This window comes from Carassius carassius, chromosome 7 (genome assembly GCF_963082965.1).
Source record: "Carassius carassius chromosome 7, fCarCar2.1, whole genome shotgun sequence".
NCBI lineage: Eukaryota > Metazoa > Chordata > Actinopteri > Cypriniformes > Cyprinidae > Carassius > Carassius carassius.
Window position 1 is genome coordinate 19213483 of NC_081761.1, and position 26760 is coordinate 19240242.

Here is a 26760-nt window from a genome sequence, read left to right on the forward strand (position 1 = left end):
TATGACTTTTATCCTCATAACATTAAGATTTTATTCTCTGAGTTTCGACTTTATTCTCGTAACATTTTGACTTTATTGTCAAAGTTTCGACTTTATTCTCAAAATGTTATGACTTTTATCCTTGTAACATTTCAACATTATTCTCATAACATTAAGACTTTATTCTCTGAGTTTCGACTTTTTTTCATTAATTTTCAACTTTATTGTCATAGTTTCGACTTTATTCTCAAAATGTTATGACTTTTATCATGAAATCATTGAATTTTATTTATTTTATTTTATTTTTTGCACTAAAACGCAGTCGTAAAAACCAAACAAAGTTAACCACAAAATTTGACTGACGAATCAACATACTGGAACAAATTAGAACGATTTCCAAAATGATCTAAACTATCCTCAATGTACTGAACTTCATTGATTGGACTGTTAGACAGTGTTTTCTCTACTTCCTGTTGGCCTTCTGTAGCAAATTGTAGCTCCGTGTAGCTGTTTTTATTTTATTTTATTTTTTTCTCTAGAATCTTTATCTTACTATCACTCTCTGTTTTTTAAAGTGGTAAAATATAACTTAATTCACACCATATTTCTGATATTATCGATCAATCTTATCAGATTAACTTTGATCGTTCACTTTTATTTTATTTCCGTGAGTGCAGTACACCTGCAAAGCGTTAGCACTCGTTAGCTTGTCATTACCGTCTCTCCCTCGCTCCAGTTTTTCACAAGTTCATCAAACAACCGCAGTAAGAATTTTCATCAAGCACGTTGAGTAATGGCTTCTCCTATCATTGTTTCTTGCACCTCTTGCCACATGTACAGTTTATCTATCTCTGTCGCTGATGAGGGATTCACATGTGATAAATGCAGGGAAATAGTTAGGCTGACAGAGAAGATTTCAGAATTAGAGACACGCATCCAAACTTTAATTGAGGATAGTAAAAATGTTAGGGCTCTAGATACGGCTTTGGATGCGTCTAGCTCAGGGATTCCTGTACATTGTTCGGTTCCGGAAACAGAGCCCCAGCAGCAGGGCAACTGGGTGACGGTGAGGCAGCGTAGTCGTGGGTCAAAACACCGCTCTTCTGTTCCGATCAAAACATTAAACAGGTTCTCCCCACTCAGTGATGCACCCACTGAGAAACCTGATGAAAGTGCTCTAGTTATTGGTGATTCTATTGTACGGAACGTGAATATAGAGACACCAGCCACCATAGTCAAATGTTTACCGGGAGCCAGAGCGCCTGACATCTTGGCAAATTTAAAAGTGCTGGCTAATGCTAAACGTAAATACAGTAAGATTGTTATTCATGCCGGCGCTAATGATGTTCGACTTCGCCAGTCGGAGATCACTAAAAATAACATTAAAGAGGTGTGTGAACTTGCAAGCATGATGTCAGACACTGTAATATGCTCTGGTCCCCTCCCTGCTTACCTAATGATGAGATGCATAGCAGATTGTCATCACTCAATGGCTGGATGTCTAAGTGGTGCCCACAGAATAACATAGGTTTCATAGACAATTGGACGAGCTTTTGGGGCAGACCTGACCTGTTTAAAAGAGATGGTCTTCATCCCTCCTGGGGTGGCGCCACTCTTCTCTCTAGAAATATGGCAAATAGTCTTAGTGTTTATACTTGACTAACTGGGGCCCAGGTCAGGAAGCAGACAGACTGGCTAAACCGACCATCTGCTAGCTGCCTCCCGTCACAGAGGTCAGTTAATTCTCAGCACATAGAGACTTTTTCACCTAGATATCACACTATAGAGACTGTGTCTGTTCCCCGAACTAGAAAAAACAAAAAACGTCCAAACCAAGTTAAGATTAACAATTTAATTGAGGTTCAACAAATAAAAAACAGAAGCAATATGGATAAACAAATGATAAAGCTTGGCTTATTGAATATCAGATCCCTTTCTACGAAAACACTTTTTGTAAATAATATGATCACTGATCATAATATAGATGTACTATGTTTGACAGAAACCTGGCTAAAACCTGATGATTACATTATTTTAAATGAGTCCACCCCCCAAGATTACTGTTATAAACATGAGCCACGTCTAAAAGGCAAAGGTGGAGGTGTTGCTTCAATTTATAACAACGTTTTCAGGATTTCTCAGAGGGCAGGCTACAAGTATAACTCGTTTGAAGTAATGGTACTTCATATAACATTATCCAAAGAAACAAATGTTAATGATAAATCCCCTGTTATGTTTGTACTGGCTACTGTATACAGCCCACCAGGGCACCATACAGACTTTATTAAAGAGTTTGGTGATTTTACATCTGAGTTAGTTCTGGCTGCAGATAAAGTTTTAATAGTTGGTGATTTTAATATCCATGTTGATAATGAAAACGATGCATTGGGATCAGCATTTATAGACATTCTGAACTCTATTGGTGTTAGACAACACGTTTCAGGACCTACTCATTGTCGAAATCATACTCTAGATTTAATACTGTCACATGGAATTGATGTTGATGGTGTTGAAATTATTCAGCCAAGTGATGATATCTCAGATCATTATTTAGTTCTTTGCAAAATTCATATAGCCAAAATTGTAAATTCTACTTCTTGTTACAAGTATGGAAGAACCATCACTTCTAACACAAAAGACTGCTTTTTAAGTTATCTTCCTGATGTATCCAAATTCCTTAGCATATCCAAAACCTCAGAACAACTTGATGATGTAACAGAAACTATGGACTCTCTCTTTTCTAGCACTTTAAATAAAGTTGCTCCTTTACGCTTAAGGAAGGTTAAGGAAAACAGTTTGACACCATGGTATAATGAGCATACTCGCACCCTAAAGAGAGCAGCCCGAAAAAAGGAGCGCAGCTGGAGGAAAACAAAACTAGAGGTATTTCGTATTGCTTGGCGGGAAAGTAACATATCCTACAGAAAAGCATTAAAAACTGCTAGATCCGATTACTTTTCTTCTCTTTTAGAAGAAAACAAACATAACCCCAGGTATTTATTCAATACAGTGGCTAAATTAACGAAAAATAAAGCCTCAACAAGTGTTGACATTTCCCAACACCACAGCAGTAATGACTTTATGAACTACTTTACTTCTAAAATCGATACTATTAGAGATAAAATTGCAACCATTCAGCCGTCAGCTACAGTATCACATCAGACAGTGCACTATAGAGCCCCTGAGGAACAGTTCCACTCATTCTCTACCATAGGAGAGGAAGAATTGTATAAACTTGTTAAATCATCTAAACCAACAACATGTATGTTAGACCCTATACCATCTAAGCTCCTGAAAGAGGTGCTTCCAGAAGTCATAGATCCTCTTCTGACTATTATTAATTCCTCATTGTCATTAGGACATGTCCCCAAAACCTTCAAACTGGCTGTTATTAAGCCTCTCATCAAAAAACCACAACTTGACCCCAAAGAACTAGTTAATTATAGACCAATCTCGAATCTCCCTTTTCTGTCCAAGATACTAGAAAAGGTGGTATCCACACAATTATATTCCTTCTTAGAAAAAAATGGTATATGTGAGGATTTCCAGTCAGGATTTAGACCGTATCATAGTACTGAGACTGCTCTTCTTAGAGTTACAAATGATCTGCTCTTATCATCTGATCGTGGGTGTATCTCTCTATTAGTTTTATTGGATCTTAGTGCTGCGTTTGACACAATTGACCACAACATTCTTTTGCATAGACTTGAATACTTTGTTGGCATCAGTGGAAGTGCATTAGCATGGTTTAAATCGTACTTATATGACCGCCATCAGTTCGTAGCAGTGAATGAAGATGTATCCTATCGATCACAAGTGCAGTATGGAGTACCTCAAGGCTCAGTACTAGGGCCGCTACTCTTCACGCTTTATATGTTACCCTTGGGAGATATCATCAGGAAACATGGTGTTAGCTTTCACTGTTATGCTGATGATACTCAGCTCTATATTTCTTCGCAGCCCGGTGAAACACACCAATTTGAAAAACTAATGGATTGCATAGTCGATATAAAAAACTGGATGACGAGTAATTTCTTACTGCTAAATTCTGAAAAAAACAGAGGTGTTAATTATAGGACCTAAAAACTCTGCTTGTAATAACCTAGAACACTGTCTAAGACTTGATGGTTGCTCTGTCAATTCTTCGTCATCAGTTAGGAACCTAGGTGTGCTACTTGATCGCAATCTTTCCTTAGAAAGCCACGTTTCTAGCATTTGTAAAACTGCATTTTTCCATCTCAAAAATATATCTACATTACGGCCTATGCTCTCAATGTCAAATGCAGAAATGTTAATCCATGCATTTATGACCTCAAGGTTAGATTATTGTAATGCTTTATTGGGTGGTTGTTCTGCACGCTTAGTAAACAAACTACAGCTAGTCCAAAATGCAGCAGCAAGAGTTCTTACTAGAACCAGGAAGTATGACCATATTTGCCCGGTCCTGTCAACACTGCACTGGCTCCCTATCAAGCATCGCATAGATTTTAAAATATTGCTTATTACTTATAAAGCCCTGAATGGTTTAGCACCTCAGTATTTGAATGAGCTCGTTTTACATTATAATCCTCTACGTCCGCTACGTTCTCAAAACTCAGGCAATTTGATAATACCTAGAATATCAAAATCAACTGCAGGCGGCAGATCCTTTTCCTATTTGGCGCCCAAACTCTGGAATAACTTACCTAACATTGTTCGGGAGGCAGACACACTCTTGCAGTTTAAATCTAGATTAAAGACCCATCTCTTTAACCTGGCAAACACATAACATACTAATATGCTTTTATTATCCAAATCCGTTAAAGGATTTTTAGGCTGCATTAATTAGGTAAACCGGAACCGGAAACACTTCCCATAACAACCTATGTACTTGCTACATCATTAGAAGAATGGCATCTACGCTAATATTTGTCTGTTTCTCTCTTGTTCCGAGGTCACCGTGGCCACCAGATCCAGTCTGTGTCCAGATCAGAGGGTCACTGCAGTCACCCGGATCCAGTACGTATCCAGACCAGATGCTGGATCAGCACCTAGAAAGGACCTCTACATCCCTGAAAGACAGCAGAGACCAGGACAACTAGAGCCCCAGATACAGATCCCCTGTAAAGACCTTGTCTCAGAGGAGCACCAGGACAAGACCACAGGAAACAGATGATTCTTCTGCACAATCTGACTTTGCTGCAGCCTCTAATTGAACTACTGGTTTCGTCTGGTCAGAGGAGAACTGGCCCCCCAACTGAGCCTGGTTTCTCCCAAGGTTTTTTTCTCCATTCTGTCACCGATGGAGTTTCGGTTCCTTGCCGCTGTCGCCTCTGGCTTGCTTAGTTGGGGACACTTCATCTACAGCGATATCGTTGACTTGATTGCCAATAAATGCACAGACACTATTTAACTGAACAGAGATGACATAACTGAATCCAATGATGAACTGCCTTTAACTATCATTTTTGCATTATTGACACTGTTTTCCCAATGAATGTTGTTCAGTTGCTTTGACGCAATGTATTTTGTTTAAAGCGCTATATAAATAAAGGTGACATTGACATTGACATTGACATTGACTAACTGAACTTAACCACCTGTACCTAAATAACCTGATGTTTGCTGTGTTTGTCTGCTTCTGCTTTGTTTCTCCAGCGCTCGCCAATGTCTTCAGCTCAACACAATTGCCGACCTAAAGGGAGATGTGTAGGTATCAGACCGAATCAGACAATTTAAGATTCGATCAAGAATATGGTTGAAACACGAGGAGCCGAATTCCACAGAAAGGCTGGATGAAATGGCACAGGATGTTCATAAATCAGATCTTAGCACCAGCCAGTCTGAAACAAGCCTAAACAACCAACTCTTTCACAGAACAACTTTCAACATTAACACAAAAGAACACATTGATCATAACAACTCAGAAAGGAGTTTGTCAATTTTGGGGCAAGTAATCAAGATTGATGGTCAGAGAGATGCACAGCATGACCATCACATGTAAATCCATGATAGATCACGATCACAAGCTCTTTGGATTGACTTCCTCCCACCTAGAGGACAAGAACCCGAATGAGATTCCTTAGGAGAGCTTTTAACCTCTCTGGTCTTCACAGAACATGTCCTTACGTCCAAAAAAAATGGCACAGAAACTGCCTTTCTATGTTTATATGTACCTAAATGACGTTAAAATTGACTTGAGCAACTAATCATTTCATGAGCAACTAATCATTTCTATGCATAACTCCATATTATGTATGTAACTCACACATTTGACTATCATGTTCTAATAACTTACTGTGTATGTATTTTGAATAATTATTGAATAGTTAATAGGATTATATTTATGTTAGGTATGTATGAGTTTGAATTGATTTCTATCAAAATATATGTAAAATATGTTATATTCTGTTTATAGAAATCATGTCCAAAATTATACTCCAACAGCGGGAAAATTCGGAACATTGGACTGATAAGATAACAGTTGATTTATGAATTGGGAGGAGAAACATACTACACTCTGTATATGCAAAGACAATATCTAATTGGTCAAGACACCATTTGGGAGGTGTCCCACAGCCCGGTTTAAATACTCAAGACACCATCAAATTGTGCTTTTTAGTCAAGGCTTTTAGCTGTGCTTTTTAGTCATGGTTTAGTCACAGCTTTTAGCTTTTCACTTCTAGTCATGCTTTTAGCTTTTTGCCATTACTTCTTTGCATTCTTCGAGTGTCATTCCAGCATACTTTGGCCTACCTGCCCACTGCTACTTACCCACGAGAAGAAAAAACATCTAGTCTCATTACTTCTATTCTTTAAATTTTCTTTCTTTTCTTTTCCATTGAGAGTTTTGTATTCTGAGTTATGTTTTACAACTCTGTGAATCACCTCGAGTCTGTGACCGCCTCAAAACTTCAACCAACTGACAACTCTGCATATTCGGCCAATGCCCAACCATTGGCTTCACTTCAACAACTACTGAACTTTCAGCCAATCAGCAACCTCGGGAAACCCCCTTTTGGCAATGCAAGTACCTCCAGATTCTAGCTGAACTGATGCAGTTAATATAAATTTAACCTCATTAAGGAACTCAATGAAAGGGTTAATTAAGTGATTAATGATTGTTCATGTCTATGCAATTGCACATATTTTGGTTGCACTTTATTTTACAGTACGTTTACTTACATGTACTTATAGTGTACTTATAGTGTACTTATCTAAGAAAGTTCTGGTAATACAAGGTAACTACATCGGGTAGGGGCAGGTTTAGGGGTAGGTTTAGGGTAAGTACCTAGTTATTACATAGTTATTGTAATTACTATAATAAGTACATAGTATGTACATGAAGAACAGGACTGTAAAATAAAGTGCTACCCATATTTCTATAAATTAGCAATTTTACATTTTCATTCTCTTAAACTCATTCTTTCCTTTCTTTCTTTCTTCAACTTGTGTGAATGTGTTTGTTCATGTGTTAGATTAGATTATATGTCTTAGATTTATCCATTAAAACCTTATTTATACTGAAAAGAGAAGTATCTTGTGTTTTGTGCTTACAAGTTAACATCTTAAACTGGCAATCTTGTTACTGTGCTAATTAATAGTGTTTTCATTATATTTTGGATTTTATATATTTGGATTTCCATGCAGAGTTGATGTTGTACGGCTCTTTCAATGAAACGCTGGCCGACTCAGTGATCAGCTGTAAAACAGTAATTCTGTCCAAATTCCCTTTAAAATCTTAAATGATTCCCTTTGAGCTAAATTTTCCCTTACAGTGGTCTTTGTCTGCTTTAAGTACAGTGAAGTTACTTCACTTAAAGCAGACAAAGTCAACTTATAAATAATAAGACCACACTGAAGTCTTTTGGAATGTTTACATGAAGACTTTGTATTTGATATGTTACAGTAAAAACACACTAAAATGATGTAATAAGTTATTTTGCAGATCTTAATGGCAAGATATGAGACCTATAATCTGTTATAACTATGACAAATATAATCCAAATTGGATGCAACATGTCATCCAATTATAAAGTATAATACATACTTTAAAATATAATTTATTTTGTGGTGCAAATCTGAATTTTCATCAGCTGCTACTCCCGTTTTCAGAGTTATGATCCTTCAAAATATAATTCTAATATATTGATTTATTACCAGTGCTGGAAACAGTTTTGCTGCTTAATATTTTTTTGGAACCTGTGACATTTTGTTTGGGATTATTTGATGTATAGAAAGATAAAAAGAATATCATTGATAGTAAATCAACATATTGGTATGATTTCTGAAGGATTATGTGACACTGAAGACTGGAGTAAATGCTGATGATATATTTATATATATTTATACACACACACACATACATTACATACATTTTATCTATATATCTAAATAAAAATAGGCTCAGTATAAAGGACCCAAAATAACTAGTAACTAACTACTTGAGTAGATATTTTTGTCACGCTGTCTAGTCTCTGTTTCCCTGGGTGTCCACTAGTGGGCTCACTTCCCCTTAGGCACTTCACCGTAGGCACAAGAATTCCTCTAGTCTGGTCCTGTCTTCACAGTAATTGCACTCCGGTTAATTGCACCAGGTGCAGTCACTTGATTGTCATTAGCCTCCTTATAAATACCTGTCTTTCCCTGTTGTTTGTATGGAGTCCTTACCCTTTGTGTATGCAGCATTTCTCGTCATCCGAGTTTCCCCTTCATCTTCTCGTCTCCCGAGATTGACCCTAACCTCTCGTCTTCCGAGTTCCCTTTTCTGTTCCCTCCTTTGTTTATTTGTTTTGTTTATTTTTTGGACTGTCTGTTTGGCTTTCACCTCTGCTTATATTGACAACGATTTGGATTACCCCTTTAATAAACATCTGCTATTGGATCTCGCTCTCTCCCTGTGTCGCTCTGCTGCGCGAATCGTCACAGAAGGACTCCATCTACACAGAGATCCAGCGATATGTCTATTCCAATTTCCTCCCCAGCCACTAAGCGGGAGAGGAATGGCTTTGAGGGTACTCGCCTGGTCGTGTTCCGTGGGACCAGGGGAGGTCGCTCAGGAGTGAGTGGTCGAGAGGAGGTCCGACATCACTCTCCCATATGGCCCACCGGAGACCCTGAGTTCGGTTGGGAGAGGGGAAAGGAGGCGCAAGTCTGCTGAGCCAGCGCCACTGCACAAGATGGCCGCCAGTCCAGTGCCGCTGCACAAGATGGCCGCCACCCCAGCGCCGCTGCGAAGAATGGCCGCCGACCCAGCACCATTGCACAGAATGGCCGCCAACCCAGCACCACGAGACAAGATGGATGCCAACCCAACACCACAGCACAAGATGGCTGCCAGCTCAGTGCCACGAGGCAAGATGGAAGCCAGCCCAGCTTCACAGCACAAGATAGCCGTCAGCCAAGCGCTACGAGGCAAGATGGACGCCAGCACAGCGCCACAGCACAAAGTGGTTACCAGCCCAGCGCCACGGTGTAAGATGGCCGCCAGCTCAGTGCCAACGCCCAAGATGGCCGCTGAGAAGTTTTTGGATTATTTCTCCATGTTGTCAAAGATCCTAGAGATTCCCAAGACTGTTCACGTCACGTCTGCTGAGCCAGCACCACAGTACAAGATGGCCACCAACCCAGTGCCACTGCACAAGATGGCCGCCAGCCCGGAGCCACTGCAGAGAATGGCAGCTACAGTGGGCTTTCCTGAGTTGAGTCAGGTTCCCGTTGACCCTCCAGAGTTGAGTCAGGTTCCGATTGACCTTCCAGAGTCAAGTCATGTTCCCGTTGACCCTCCAGAGTTGAGACAGGTTCCGGTTGACCCTCCAGAGTTGTGACAGGTTCCGGTTGACCCTCCAGAGTTGAGTCAGGTTCCAGTGGACCAGCCAGAGTCGAGTCAGGTTCCTGTTGACAATCCAGAGTCGAGTCACGTTCCAGTTGGTCTTCCAGAACCAAGTCAGATTCCTGTTGACCTTCCAGAGTCAGGGTTAGTCAACGCTGACCTTCCAGAGTCAGGGTTAGTCAACGCTGACCTTCCAGAGTCAGGGTTAGTCAACGCTGACCTTCCAGAGTCAGGGTTAATCACCGTCGACCTTCCAGAGTCAGGGTTAGTCACCGTTGACCTTTCAGAGTCAGGGCTAGTTCCTGTTGACCTTCCAGAGTCGAGTCAGATGCCCGTTGAATTTCCAGAGTTGAGTCAGGTTTCGGTTGACCCTCCAGAGTCGAGTCAGGTGCTCGTGGACCCTCCAGAGTCGAGTCAGGTGCTCATGGACCCTCCAGAGTCAGGGTTAGTCACCGTTGACCCTCCAGAGACAGGGTTAATCACTGTCGACCTTCCAGAGTCAGGGTTAGTCACCGTTGACCTTCCAGAGTCAGGGCTAGTTCCTGTTGACCTTCCAGAGTCGAGTCAGGTGCCCATTGAATTTCCAGAGTTGAGTCAGATTCCGGTTGACCCTCCTAAGTCGAGTCAGGTGCTCGGGGACCCTCCAGAGTCGAGTCAGGTGCTCGTGGACCCTCCAGAGTCAGGGTTAGTCACCATCAACTTTCCAGAGTCAGGGTCAGTCACTGTTGACCTTTCAGAGTCAGGGTTAGTTCCTGTTGACCTTCCAGAGTCGAGTCAGGTGCTCAGGAACCCTCCAGAGTCAGGGTTAGTCACCGTTGACCTGCCAGAGTCAGGGTTAGTCACCTTTGATCTTCCAGAAACAGGGCTAGTCACCGTGGACCTTCCAGAGTCAGGGCTAATCACCGTTGACCTTCCAGAGTTAAGTCAAGTCACTGGTGATCTTCAAGGACAGAGTCAAGTCACTGGTGATCTTCAAGGACAGAGTCAAGTCACTGGTGATCTTCAAGGACCAAGTCAAGTCACTGGTGATCTTCAAGGACAGATTCAAGTCACTGGTGACTTTCAAGGACAGAGTCAGGTCACCGGGGTTCTTCATGGGAGAATTCAAGTCACCAATAGTCTTCATGAGCAGAGTCAAGTCAGCACCGATCTTCTGGAATCCAGTATAAACACCATGGGATTATCAGAGTTTCGTCACTTCCCTGTGGAACTACCCGATTCTCTCCATGGTTCTGATGAACTACCAGATTCTCTCCTCGCCTCTGCGGAACTTCCAGAGACTCATCAAGTCTCAGTTGAACTCTCTGAGCATCCGACTGTTCCAGTTGTGGCCGCGGAGGCTACCCCTAACATGTTCTTTTTCTATGTTTCAGACTTGCCCAACCAGACTCGTCCTCCTGCTGGTCCGGCCGCACAGCTGTGGTGGTCTTCTGCTCCGCCCTGGGGACTTTCTGCCTCTACCACAAGGATGGGGTGGTCTTCTGCTCCGCCCTGGGGGGCTTCGGCCTCAACCACAAGGATGTGGTGGTCTTCTGCTCTGCCCTGGGGGGCTTCCGCCCTGACCACACGGTTGTGGTGGTCTTCTGTTCCGCCCTTGGATGCATCCGTCCTGACCACACGGACGTGGTGGTCTTCTGCTCCGCCCTGGGGGGTTTCTGCCTCTACCACAAGGATGGGGTGGTCTTCTGCTCCGACCTCGGGGGCTTCCGCCCTGACCACACGGTGGTGGTGGTCTTCTGCTCCGCCCTGGGGGGTTTCTGCCTCTACCACAAGGATGGGGTGGTCTTCTGCTCCGCCCTGGGGGGTTTCCGTCCTGACCACATGGTTGTGGTGGTCTTCTGCTCTGCCCTGGGGGGCATCTGTCCCGACCACACGGAGGTAGTGGTCTTCTGCTCCGCCCTGGGAGGCTTCCGCCCTGACCACACGGTTGTGGTGGTCTTCTGCTCTGCCCTGGTGGGCTACAGGTGATGTCCTTCATGGACTTATGTTTTTGTTTTTTCTGTCTGTCTTCCTCCTATGGACCTGGCCCTCCGTCCCTCCCCCTGATCCTCCGCCGGTCCACCTCCCTCCTGGGTTTCTAGTCTGTGTCTGTTGTTCCATTTCCCTCAAAGGACCTGGCCTTCCATCCCTCCCCCTGATCCTCCGCCGGTCCACCACCCTCCTGGACTCCTTGTTTTGTTTTGCACTTCTCTTGTCTCTGTTTCCCCATTTTACCTGGTTGTCTTGTCTCTGTTTCCCCATTCTACCTGGTCCTCTCGTCTCTGTTTTACCATTTTATCTGGCCCTCCATCCCTCCCCGTAGTCCTCCGCTGCTCCACCTCCCTCCTGGTCTCTTTGTCTGTTTGGTTTTCCCTTGGGTTCGGGTGGAGCATCTGGCAGCTGCTCTGTGGAGGAGGGAGTAATGTCACGCTGTCTAGTCTCTGTGTCCCTGGGTGTCCACTAGTGGGCTCACTTCCCTTTAGGCACTTCACCGTAGGCACTAGAATTCCTCTAGTCTGGTCCTGTCTTCACAGTAATTGCACTCTGGTTAATTGCACCAGGTGCAGTCACTTGATTGTCATTAGCCTCCTTATAAATACCTGTCTTTGCCTGTTGTTTGTATGGAGTCCTTACCCTTCGTGTATGCAGCATTTCTCGTCATCCGAGTTTCCCCTTCATCTTCTCGTCTCCCGAGATTGACCCTAACCTCTTGTCTTCCGAGTTCCCTTTTCTGTTCCCTCCTTTGTTTATTTGTTTTGTTTATTTTTTGGACTGTCTGTTTGGCTTTGACCTCTGCTTATATTGACAAAGATTTGGATTACCCCTTTAATAAACCTCTGCTATTGGATCTCGCTCTCTCCCTGTGTCTTTCTGCTGCGCGAATCGTCACAATTTTATCCGATAATTTTTTAATCTTACTCAAGTAACTATTCAGACTAGTACTTTTACTTTTACTTGAGTACAGTTTTTGGGTACTCTACCCACCTCTGAGTAGGTGACAGCAAGTTAATTTTAATGAGGTCATTGAGATTCAACCAATTACATATCAAATATTTAAACTGAGAAAATGTATAATTTTAAGGGGAAAATAAGTTGATTTTAAATTTCATGGCATTAACACATCTTAAAAGTTGGGACAAGGCCATGTTTACCACTGTGTGGCATCCCCTCTTCTTTTTTATAACAGTCTGCAAATGTTTGGGGATTGAGGAGACAAAGTTACTCAAGTTTAGGAATAGGAATGTTGTCCCATTCTTGTCTAAAACAGGCTTCTAGCTGCTCAACTGCCTTAGGTCTTCTTTGTCACATCTTCCTCTTTATGATGAGCCAAATGTTTTCTATGGGTGAGAGATCTGGACTGCGGGCTGGCCATTTCAGTACCCGGATCCTTCTTCTAAGCAGCCATGATGTTGTAATTGAAGCAGTAAGTGGCCTGGCATTCTCATGTTGGAAAATGCAAAGTTTTATCTGAAAGAGACGATGTCTGGATGGGAGCATATGTTGCGACTTTGCTACAGCCTGGCATTGAACTACTGGTTTCGTCTCTTCAGAGGAGAACTGGCCCCTCAACTGAGCCTGGTTTCTTCCAAGGTTTTTTTCTCCATTCTGTCACCGATGGAGTTTCGGTTCCTTGCCGCTGTCGCCTCTGGCTTGTTTAGTTGGGATCACTTCATCTACAGCGATATCCTTGACTTGATTGCAAATAAATGCATAGACACTATTTAAACTGAATAGAGATGACATCACTGAATTCAATGATGAACTGCCTTTAACTGTCATTTTGCATTATTGACACACTGTTTTGCTAATGAATGTTGTTCAGTTGCTTTGACGCAATGTATTTTGTTTAAAGCGCTATATAAATAAAGGTGACTTGACTTCTAGAACTTGTATAAACCTTTCAGCATTGGTGGTCCCTTTCCAGATTTCTAAGCTGCCCATCCAACCCTGTACCATCAGAGATGCAGGCTTCTGAACTGAGCACTGATAACAACTTGGGTTGTCCTAGTCCTCTTTAGTCCAGATGACATGGCGTCCCAGTTTTCCAAAAAGAACTTCAAATTTTGATTGAACAGTTTTCCACTTTGCCACAGTCCAATTTAAATGAGCCTTGGCCCAGTGAAAATGCCTGTGCTTCTTGATCATGTTTAGATGTGGTTTCTTTTTTGACCTATAGAGTTTTAGCCGGCAACGGTGAATGGCACGGTGGATTGTGTTCACCGACAATGTTTTCTGGAAGTATTCCTGAGCCCATGTTGTGATTTCCATTACAGTAGCATTCCTGTACGTGATGCAGGGCCCGAAGATCATGGGCATCCAATATGGTTTTCTGGCCTTGACCCTTACGCACAGAGATTTTTCCAGATTCTCTGAATCCTTGGATGATATGATGCACTGTAGACGTTGATAACTTCAAACTCTTTGCAATTTTTCTCTGAGAAATTCCTTTCTGATATTGCTCCACTATTTTTCGCTGCAGCATTGGGGGAATTCACTCTATGGACGAACTCTGCTTACGTATTTCCGATAGAATCTCAGACCGGGTCTTTACTTCCACTTAGCGCATTCTACAACGAAGTGTAGCTACAACTGGCAAAACTCATTCATAAAATTTCTCATTCAGAAAACAGCGATTCATAATTTAAGTATTATATTATATTATATTATATTATATTATATTAATATCTTAATAAAGTTTAAATATTAACGGCGTGAAGACAGTGGTTTGACTGACCATTGTTGTGTCCTGTTATGTGTGGCCTCCTCAAAGTTCAACTCTGTACTGATTTTCGACCCTTTTCCTGTGGACGAAGAAACATGCAGAAAGTGGATTCACAGCATTCGACGTGAGTGATTTAACATCACATCTCATACAAGGGTCTGCAGTTGTCACTTTATAAGTGATGACCTGATCGAGCCTAAAGGGCGCCGCTTGCTGAGGAAGGGAGCTGTACCAAACTTATTTCAGTGGAACGGCTACTCCGTTGCTGAACCAAGGCGCACCGAGGTATGGCAAAGAAGGGAGTGGATGAGGATCCTGTGCCAATGGATGCCCAGCATCTGGCACATGATTATTGTTCAGTTACAGAACCTGTGATAGTTGATAATGCACTCAATCAAACTGAGGGTCTCCGTAAAGAGGTGGACCGACTAAGGAGACAGGTGGAGGAGTTGTCGGTCAGTCAAAGGTTTTGCTTGGGGCGATTTGCTGCTTCCGATGATGATGTAAGGTTCTACACTAGGTACAATTTAAACCCTATATATATGTTTGTGTGTGTTTTTTATTTAAAGTAATTAATTTTAGTTTGTGATTTATATAACTATATATGATGGATATATATGTGTATGTATATGTGTATGTGTATATGTGTATATGTATGTATATGTCAGGGACCAGTCAAGCCCGGTCCCATCCATCTCACAATGATCACGTTCATCTGAATACTAATCTGCGTTAGCAGGTGCAGGTTTGGTACAGATCACCTGCTTTGAACACCGCACTGAGTGAGACCAAACCTGCACCTGCTAACGCACTGTGATTGTGGCTTTGACAAACCTACACAAGAAGTACTAACCTGCTTGAAATCCCGCACTGCGTGATAGTCCCCTTTAACTATCATTTTTGCATTATTGACACTGTTTTCCTAATGAATGTTGTTCAGTTGCTTTGATGCAATGTATTTTGTTTAAAGCGCTATATAAATAAAGGTGACATTGACATCTGCACCGAATCGGCACCTAAAATCATTGTCTGCTTTCTCTGCGAAGCACTATCTTGTAAATAAAGCACTGTATGTGTATTCACTTACCTCTGTCTCTCGTCTGTGTCCTGACAGAAGGCTTGACCAACAAAGCAATGAATCCGGCACAGCAGAAGACAGTGCTTCTGGAAACCCCGCTCCCACGCTGGTGAAAGTCACGAACACTGTCTCTCGACCAGTGCCCTTCTCTGGCCGGGCGGAGGACTGCAACGGGTTTCTGCAGCAATCCTTGCTCGTTCTTTAATGCAACAATTAATTAATTAATTAGAAAATTAATGCAACAAGCTCTCTGAGTCCATTTAAGATAGCAATCCTGTTACTGAGAAGTTCATGCTCCAGTCCCCGTACCCCACCAGAAGATATCCAAAGAGTCCCCAAAACCAGAGTCAGAAAAAATGCAGGTAGAGTCCCATAACCTGTCCCAAGCAGTGCGCAACTGTCAACGTGAACTGCATTTATGCCTTTTTTTTTTAACTGGGGCTGCAACTGCATCACCACTAGCGTCACACCCTCCATCCAACCCAAATCTGTGTCTGTAATTCCACATCCATTTAAAGTCCCAAAGAAAATCTGTCCGTTAACATTCCTCCATGTTATTCATCCTATGCAGACGTGTTCAGTCCTACGGCAGCCTCCAAGTTACCTCCACACCGACCTTGGGATTGTGCAATTGACTTGGTCCCAGGTGAAACCATTCCAAAAGGTCGGATCTATTCATTTTCCATCCCAGAACGAACGGCCATGCGAGAATACATCGAAGAGGCTCTGAGACAAGGGTACATCCATCCTTTCACCTCCCCAGCTGCCGCCAGTTTTTTCTTTGTTCCAAAGATGGAGGGAGGTTTACGACCCTGCATAGACTAAATAAAATAAAATCACGGTAAAGTTTAGTACCGCTCCCACTAGTTCCATCCTCCCTTGAACAACTCCGTAAAGCCCGCATATTCACCAAACTGGACCTCAGATGTGTGTACAACCTAATCAGAATTCGGGAAGGAGATGAATGGAAGATGGCGTTCATCATCCCCACAGGTCACTATGAATACCTTGTAATGCCGCACGGCCTAGTAAACACCCCCACTGTATATTATATATAATTTGTATATGCAAATTCAGTTTAAATTACCATTGTTCTAGGTTTGTGCCAGCTCTGCTCCATTTCAGTACAGCTGTGAACTGGAGGAACTGCACTGATGCCAAGCTGTGAGCATTTGGCTGTTTGGTAGAGTATAGTGCAACAATGTGGTTGCAAAGTGCTGTCCCAGCAACACAAGAACAACTGCTCTGTTACAGTATTAGAGGACGAGAGCCCTTTAATACAATCTGTGAATATAATTAAATTAAACAAAAACAAGAATTAGGAATTAATGTTATATGTAAATAGATTCTAAACATACCCATATACTATAATTACTACTATCATTAAATTGAAGCACATATGAACCCATAGAAAATTGCTTGGTGAATAGAAATGAAAACAGCCATGTGAACATAAACCGTTGATATATAAATCAGAAGTTGATCATGATACTGGATTTGAATATTAAAGTGACTTTATTTATCAGCGGAGCACAGGATTCTGCTTTAGTTTCACTTTTAAATCGGTTAAAAATACAAGCGAATACATAAATTGCCTCTTTTCAAGTAAATTATGAGTCCTTCTGTGAGTACTATTATATGCACAAAATGAAAATAGAAAATAGAAAATATAGTGTCCCTTCTTTAATTTTTCAGTAATGTGTGATAACTTGAGAAATATGTTGTCAGTACTATTAAAATAAGATCAAGTTGAAAGGTATTTAGGAGATTATAGTTTTTGGATTATTACTATATTGGGCCTTATTGAACTTTATAAAAAATATATATATATATTTATTAATTTTTTATTTATCCACATAAATAGATTAGAAATATCAGATGAGTTTGAATGAGTTTAAATTGATTAGAAATAGTTCGTAGAAGCAAAGCTTGATTGAGTATAATGGAATTTGGAGCTTGGCTAATCTGAACATCCTGTCAATTAAAATCTATGGGATTTTTATGATTTTTAATATTTATTTTTATGAAAACCGTAAGTCCAATCAGATAGAAAATATATAGCACACCTCATCTGTTCAAAGTCTTGAAAATGATTCATTTATGTGCATAAATAAAAAAATAATAAATATTCATTTTTTTTTATAAACTTTCATAAAACCCAATATAGTAATTATGCAAAAACCATCATCTCCTAAATACCATAACATTTGATCATATTTTAATAGTATTGCCAATATATTTATCAAGTTAACACACATTACTGAAAAGGTGAAGAAGGGACACTCTGATAGTTATCCATTTTCATGTTGTGCATATAATAGTACTCACATAAGGACTCATAATTTACTTGAAAAGATACATGTCCATTGTGTAACTGCATCATCTATTCAAACCATTGTGCTTGGATCCCTTATGATCACCTTGATTTAAACCGCATTGTGTCAGTTACCTTGTGTGTCGTTGCCCACAATGCAACGGTGACAGGACTGTGAAATAGTCAGCTAGACAACTCTGTCATAGCTGTTATCATAGCCTAGGCTTTTTATTAGAAAAGAAAACAGCAAGGAAAAGAAAACGCTAACGACAAGCTAACGAGTGCAGGTGTACTGCACTCACGGATATAAAATAAAAGTGAACGATCAAAATTAATCTGATGAGATTGATCGATAATATCAGAAATGTGGTGTGAGTTAAGTTATATTTTATCACTTTAAAAAAGAGAGAGTGAAAGTAAGATAAAGATTTTAGAGAGAGAAAAAAACTACAGCAAGTAGTTTCAAACTACAGCAAGGCCAAAAGGAAGCAGAGAAAACACTGTCCAAAAGCTTGTAAACTTTAATCTAAATACATTAAATAAGTGTTTAATGAATAGTGTTGTGCACTTTGTTTCCAACCCCATGTGATATTGAACTGTAAAGTGAAAATATTGTGTAATTTGTTTTGCATTCAATTTTCAGTAAAAAATATTTCACAATATCAAAGTTGATATTTTATGAGGATGTATTTTTGGTGTTTTTGTTTATACAGGACAGTACAGAAAGTGCACAAGTGGGAGAGAGTGGAGGGGATGGCGTCAGAAAGGATCTAGAGCTGGGACACTTGCAAGGATCCTCCAAAGCACAAAATGCACGAGGCTATTGTTTCTAAAATTTTAGGGTCCCCCTAGGTAGAAATCACATTCCGCATTCCCAGCAGTAAAAAAAGTACCCCCCCCCCCTATAACTCTGGGCCCTTGGAATCATCCTAACCTTCCCTACCCTTACAGCGCCCTGGTGGCAGGTTCCATTCTCGAACTGTTCAACACACTCCACAAATGTACAAATCTCTTGTAATGAGACACATTAGTAAAACATGTTTTTTACAGAAACTATAGTTTTCCACCAAAATAAATATCAACTGGTTTCAGGCATAAAAGTACAAGGGATTTTTCTTGCAAGTTCAGCACAAAATATGTATATTATTTTACAAAGTCCTTTAAATATTAAGCATTTGGAATGTTCTTCTACAGGTTTTTAACAATACATCTATGCACTAACAGTGCAATCTAAAGTTTGGGATTATTTTCATCTGTTTTATACAGTATGTTTCCAAAATAAAACTGCTGTTTTACAATTTTGAGCATGTCAAAGTCAAAGTCAAAGTCACCTTTATTTATATAGCTCTTTAAACAAAATACATTGCGTCAAAGCAACTGAACAACATTCATTAGGAAAACAGTGTCAATAATGCAAAATTATAGTTAAAGGCAGTTCATCATTGGATTCAGTTATGTCATCTCTGTTCAGTTAAATAGTGTCTGTGCATTTATTTGCAATCAAGTCAACGATATCGCTGTAGATGAAGTGTCCCCAACTAAGCAAGGAACCGAAACTCCATCGGTGACAGAATGGAGAAAAAAACCTTGGGAGAAACCAGGCTCAGTTGGGGGGCCATTTCTCCTCTGACCAGACGAAACCAGTAGTTCAATTCCAGGCTGCAGCAAAGTCAGATTGTGGAGAAGAATCATCTGTTTCCTGTGGTCTTGTCCTGGTGCTCCTCTGAGACAAGGTCTTTACAGGGGATCTGTATCTGGGGCTCTAGTTGTCCTGATCTCCGCTGTCTTTCAGGGCAGTAGAGGTCCTTTCTAGGTGCTGATCCACCATCTGGTCTGGATACGTACTGGATCCGGGTGACTGCAGTGACCCTCTGATCTGGACACAGACTGGATCTGGTGGCCACGGTGACCTCGGAACAAGAGAGAAACAGACAAACATTAGCGTAGATGCCATTCTTCTAATGATGTAGCAAGTACATAGGGTGTTATGGGAAGTGTTTCCGTTTCCGGTTTACCTAATTAATGCAGCCTAAAAATCCTTTAACGGATTTGGATATTAAAAGCATATTAGTATGTTATGTGTAAGCCAGGTTAAAGAGATGGGTCTTTAATCTAGATTTAAACTGCAAGAGTGTGTCTGCCTCCCGAACAATGTTAGGTAGGTTATTCTAGAGTTTAGGCGCCAAATAGGAAAAGGATCTGCCGCCCGAAGTTGATTTTGATATTCTAGGTATTATCAAATTGCCTGAGTTTTGAGAACGTAGCGGACGTAGAGGATTATAATGTAAAAGGAGCTCATTCAAATACTGAGGTGCTGCATTTTGGACTAGCTGTAGTTTGTTTACTAAGCGTGCAGAACAACAACCCAATGAAGCATTAAAATAATCTATCCTTGAGGTCATAAATGCATGGATTAACATTTCTGCATTTGACATTGAGAGCATAGGCCGTAATTTAGATATATTTTTGAGATGGAAAAATGCAGTTTTACAAATGCTAGAAACGTGGCTTTCTAAGGAAAGATTGCGATCAAATAGCACACCTAGGTTCCTAACTGATGACGAAGAATTGACAGAGCAACCATCAAGTCTTAGACAGTGTTCTAGGTTATTACAAGCAGAGTTTTTAGGTCCTATAATTAACACCTCTGTTTTTTCAGAATTTAGCAGTAAGAAATTACTCGTCATCCAGTTTTTTATATCGACTATGCAATCCATTAGTTTTTCAAATTGGTGTCTTTCACCGGGCCGCGAAGAAATATAGAGCTGAGTATCATCAGCATAACAGTGAAAGCTAACACCATGTTTCCTGATGATATCTCCCAAGGGTAACATATAAAGCGTGAAGAGTAGCGACCCTAGTACTGAGCCTTGAGGTACTCCATACAGAACTTGTGATCGATAGGATACATCTTCATTCACTGCTACGAACTGATGGCGGTCATATAAGTACGATTTAAACCATGCTAATGCACTTCCATTAAGGCCAACAAAGTGTTCAAGTCTATGCAAAAGAATGTTGTGGTCAATTGTGTCAAACGCAGCACTAAGATCCAATAAAACTAATAGAGAGATACACCCACGATCAGATGATAAGAGCAGATCATTTGTAACTCTAAGGAGAGCAGTCTCAGTACTATGATACGGTCTAAATCCTGACTGGAAATCCTCACATATACCATTTTTCTCTAAGAAGGAATATAATTGTGAGGATCCCACCTTTTCTAGTATCTTGGACAGAAAAGGGATATTGGTCTATAATTAACTAGTTCTTTGGGGTCAAGTTGTGGTTTTTTGATGAGAGGCTTAATAACAGCCAGTTTGAAGGTTTTGGGGACATATCCTAATGACAATGAGGAATTACTAATAGTCAGACGAGGATCTATGACTTCTGGAAGCACCTCTTTTAGGAGCTTAGATGGTATAGGGTCTAACATACATGTTGTTGGTTTAGATGATTTTACAAGTTTATACAATTCTTCCTCTCCTATGGTAGAGAATGAGTGGAACTGTTCCTCAGGGGGTCTATAGTGCACTGTCTGATGTGATACTGTAGCTGACGGCTGAATAGTTGCAATTTTATCTCTAATAGTATCGATTTTAGAAGTAAAGTAGTTCATAAAGTCATTACTGCTGTGGTGTTGGGAAATGTCAACACTTGTTGAGGCTTTATGTTACGTTAATTTAGCCACTGTATTGAATAAATACCTGGGGTTATGTTTGTTTTCTTCTAAAAGAGAAGAAAAGTAATCGGATCTAGCTGTTTTTAATGCTTTTCTGTAGGATATGTTACTTTCCCGCCAAGCAATACGAAATACCTCTAGTTTTGTTTTCCTCCAGCTGCGCTCCATTTTTCGGGCTGATCTCTTTAGGGTGCGAGTATGCTCATTATACCATGGTGTCAAACTGTTTTCCTTAACCTTCCTTAAGCGTAAAGGAGCAACTTTATTTAAAGTGCTAGAAAAGAGAGAGTCCATAGTTTTTGTTACATCATCAAGTTGTTCTGAGGTTTTGGATATGCTAAGGAATTTGGATACATCAGGAAGATAACTTAAAAAGCAGTCTTTTGTGGTAGAAGTGATGGTTCTTCCATACTTGTAACAAGAAGTAGAATTTACAATTTTGGCTAAATGAAGTTTGCACAGAACTAAATAATGATCTGAGATATCATCACTTGGCTGAATAATTTCAACACCATCAACATCAATTCCATGTGACAGTATTAAATCTAGAGTATGATTTCGACAATGAGTAGGTCCTGAAACGCGTTGTGTAACACCAATAGAGTTCAGAATGTCTATAAATGCTGATCCCAATGCATCTTTTTAATTATCAACATGGATATTAAAATCACCAACTATTAAAACTTTATCTGCAGCCAGAACTAACTCGGATGTAAACTCACCAAACTCTTTAATAAAGTCTGTATGGTCCCCTGGTGGCCTGTATACAGTAGCCAGTACAAACATAACAGGGGATTTATCATTAACATTTGTTTCTCTGGATAATGTTATATGAAGCACCATTACTTCAAACGAGTTATACTTGAAGCCTGCCCTCTGAGAAATCCTGAAAACGTTGTTATAAATTGAAGCAACACCTCCACCTTTGCCTTTTAGATGCGGCTCATGTTTATAACAGTAATCTTGGGGGGTGGACTCATTTAAAATAATGTAATCATCAGGTTTTAGCCAGGTTTCTGTCAAACAGAGTACATCTAGATTATGATCAGTGATCATACTATTTACAAAAAGTTTTTTCGTAGAAAGGGATCTGATATTCAATAAGCCAAGCTTTATCATTTGTTTATCCATATTGCTTCTGTTTTTTATTTGTTGAACCTCAATTAAATTGTTAATCTTAACTTGGTTTGGACGTTTTTTGTAATTTCTAGTTCGGGGAACAGACACAGTCTCTATAGTGTGATAACTAGGTGAAAAAGTCTCTATGTGCTGAGAATTAACTGACCTCTGTGACGGGAGGCAGCTAGCAGACGGTCGGTTTAGCCAGTCTGTCTGCTTCCTGACCTGGGCCCCAGTTAGTCAAGTATAAACACTAAGACTATTTGCCATATTTCTAGAGAGAAGAGTGGCGCCACCCCAGGAGGGATGAAGACCATCTCTTTTAAACAGGTCAGGTCTGCCCCAAAAGCTCGTCCAATTGTCTATGACAGGGGTTTTCAAACTGTGGGTCGCGACCCACTCGTGGGTCACGGAATGGAACAAGGTGGGTCGCACAAAGTCACTTGGCTGCAGCTAATTTTGCGTTTCAATGACACACAGACACTAACACAGTTCAGTCTAGGGCTGCACGAATGTGACGAGTGGGGCGGGGCCTAGTGCCATGGGAACAGAGCTAGGCCGGTGGAGTGATTGGGAAATGAGCAACACTCACCGGTCTCAAGAACCACGGAGGAGATCGGAAAGATACAAAAGAGGAGCGATGACAGTGAAGGACGAGAGAGGACCAGGCCTGGGTTTTATTTTGTGTTTGTTTTTTATTTGTGCACGGCAGTCATCCGAGAGGGGCTGTCGCGCTGTTTTGTGTTTATTTGGTTATTAAAACTTTGTTTGATTGTCCGCCGGTTCCCACCTCTTTCCACGAAGGAGTCATCGAGGCGGTGGGCTGGAGTGAGTTCGCCCCCCCCCCCCCCCCCCCCGGCAACTCACTCCAGCCCACCACATCGAGCACCCTCGGCGGCAGACTCCTTCGCCCTGCTCGATGGCACTGCGGATTCACCCCAGCGGCGAAGGATCTTCGGCAGCGCGCCCCTCCTTCCTCCCTGGCTTCGGCACCAGTGTAAAACATTAAAATCTTCACAATCACAGGAAGAAGGAGGCGGGAACTGGGAACCCACTCATCACAACGATATAGCCCACCAACATTAATAATGAACTGCAATATCCTTAGTGTGATTTTCAAATTGCAATTAAGTCCGTGTGCGTTGCGTGTTTTGAAGGTCTCAGAGCAATGTCATTAAAAGGTTCAATCGGTCTTTTTTTACCTATTTCACAATTATTTTAATCTCCAAACTGTTTTAGATAGTTCTGCTTTGCTTCTTATGCTTTTCTAAAAAAGTGTTGGATTGTGCTCCGTTCTCGCCGACACACACGGAAGGATCATGAATGCAACAAAACACAGCAGCGCAGATCACACTTCACTGGAGTGAGCCTGCTTCACGTTTTTATGGACACTACATATTTTAACGCCAGTAAACAAAAATTAAAACTTGTAAATTTGTAGTGAAATTTTCAGTTGTACTCTAAAATAAAATGGTTATTTTTCTTAAATACTTAATTTCTGTCATAAAGATGTCACAAGGTGACGATCTTTAGGGGCGGAACCAAAATTCGGGAAGTTGGGTTCCGCCCGGAAGTGTTTCCGCCCGGACCGGAAAAACAGAACACCGGAACTTCCGGTAGCGCCGTAAGAAGGAAAATCAGGGAATTCGATGCACCTGTGCCTAGTTAGGGACAGCGGTTGGTGATTGGAGGATACGCTGGACAAGGCAGTACTTAAGGCCAAGTTATTTCACAGTCTGGGAAGCTCTCTTTGGTGTGTGTGAAGCACTGGGTTGTGCCCGTCTTGGTACGCTGCTGGTAGCTGTCTAACTCTCTCTCTCCCTCAGGCTGGAATTGTATGATTGTGAAGACATCGCGAACCTTAAAGGTTGAGAAGTGAACAGATTATACGGCGAACTGAGACGACGTGAAAAAGGGGATTGGAAGTGGCATTGATGTGAGTACTAAGAGCCAGTCGAAAGTGCCCTGTATATTGACCTGGCGTTGTGTAGATCTCTCCAGGAGGAGGAGGGTGGCCCTACCCCTAATATAGTGTGGTGGGAGAGCCGAAGGAATACTTATTGAAGTAGTCGCAACGACGACATCACTAGCTAGGCCGCATATTCCATCGCCAGATCCGAACCAAGCGAAGTGAAGGAAGACGGGTGTCCTTTCCGTACACTGAGTGTGGTGGGTGAGTCTTCGTGCTGTGAAAACCTATAATTTTGACGTGGTGTTGTATATTGCTGTGGGCTGCTGTGTATTGCCATGTGTCCTGTCAGATAAACCCCCGCCTTCACGCACTTCGGCGTGGGAGGACAAGGAGATTGCTGGCCCTAGCCTAGTTCAGTACAGTATATGTTGTGAGCGTGCTTCAGATCTCCGGAGATAGCACGGTACGCTGTGTCCAGCCCAGAGGTGAAAGCCATCCAAAGCAGAGTAACTGTGTTTTGTGTCCAAGTTGATACCTGTGGAGAGGAAAGGAAAGAGAGTGAGTAACACAAGGAGAAACAGAGGAAACCTGTACTTACAGTACGCTGTGTTCAGCCCAGAGGTGAGAGCCATTCAAAGCAAACTAACTGTGCTATTGTGCCCAAGTTGATACCTGTGGAGAGAAAAGGAGAGAGAGAGTGAATAACACGAGGAGGAATAGAGCGAACCCTGTACTTACAGTACGCTGTGTCCAGCCCAGAGGTGAGAGCCATTCAAAGCAAACTAACTGTGCTATTGTGCCCAAGTTGATACCTGTGGAGAGAAAAGGAGAGAGAGAGTGAATAACACGAGGAGGAATAGAGCGAACCCTGTACTTACAGTACGCTGTGTCCAGCCCAGAGGTGAGAGCCATTCAAAGCAAACTAACTGTGCTATTGTGCCCAAGTTGATACCTGTGGAGAGAAAAGGAGAGAGAGAGTGAATAACACGAGGAGGAATAGAGCGAACCCTGTACTTACAGTACGCTGTGTCCAGCCCAGAGGTGAGAGCCATTCAAAGCAAACTAACTGTGCTATTGTGCCCAAGTTGATACCTGTGGAGAGAAAAGGAGAGAGAGAGTGAATAACACGAGGAGGAATAGAGCGAACCCTGTACTTACAGTACGCTGTGTCCAGCCCAGAGGTGAGAGCCATTCAAAGCAAACTAACTGTGCTATTGTGCCCAAGTTGATACCTGTGGAGAGAAAAGGAGAGAGAGTGGGTAACACGAGGAGAGACTGAGGAAACCTGTACTTACGCCGCTGCCTGTGGAGAAAGAGAAAGCGAGTGAGCACCCAAGGAACGAACTGTGTGAACCAGTACTTACTGTGAGCTGTAATCAGCGAAGAGGTGAGAGCAAAACCAAGCTGAACTAACTGTGCCTGTGTGTCCCAGCCGCTGCCTGTGGAGAAAGAGAAAGCGAGTGAGCACCCAAGGAACGAACTGTGTGAACCAGTACTTACTGTGAGCTGTAATCAGCGAAGAGGTGAGAGCAAAACCAAGCTGAACTAACTGTGCCTGTGTGTCCCAGCCGTTGCCTGTGGAGAAAGAGAAAGAGCGTGAGCACCCAAGGAACGAACTGGGTGAATCAGTACTTACTGCGAGCTGTAATCAGCGAAGAGCCGTTGCCTGTGGAGGAAGAGAAAGAGAGTGGGCACCTCGAGAACGAACGGTGTGAACCAGTACTTACCGTGAGCTGTATTCAGCGAAGAGGAGGAAGAAGGAGGGCGCTACGGATACCTAAGACTCAGGCCGGGGCCCGAGCCCCACGCCCCGGATCCCCGTGGCCCCCTTGCTCCCTGACCTCTTCCCGGCCATAGCCCATCTGGAGGGCCGAGTCAGAGTTTAGTTTTAATTGCCCTTTCCCTATTCCCCAAGCTATTTTTAAATATTTAAATAAAGATTGTTTTATCACTTACTTGTTCTCGTGTTGTTTGGCCATTGGGTCGGGTTTGGGGACCTCCTCGAGGTGGAAGTTGAGAAGGGGTGTGGCTTAGTTAAAGCATAGCCAGCCCCTGGGTGTGACAGATTTGGCGTAGTCGGCAGGGTTTCCACCTCGAGTTGAGTAACCAAGGTCGTCCAATGACCGACAACGCGGGGCTTTCAGCCCAACCCCGTGCCATGCC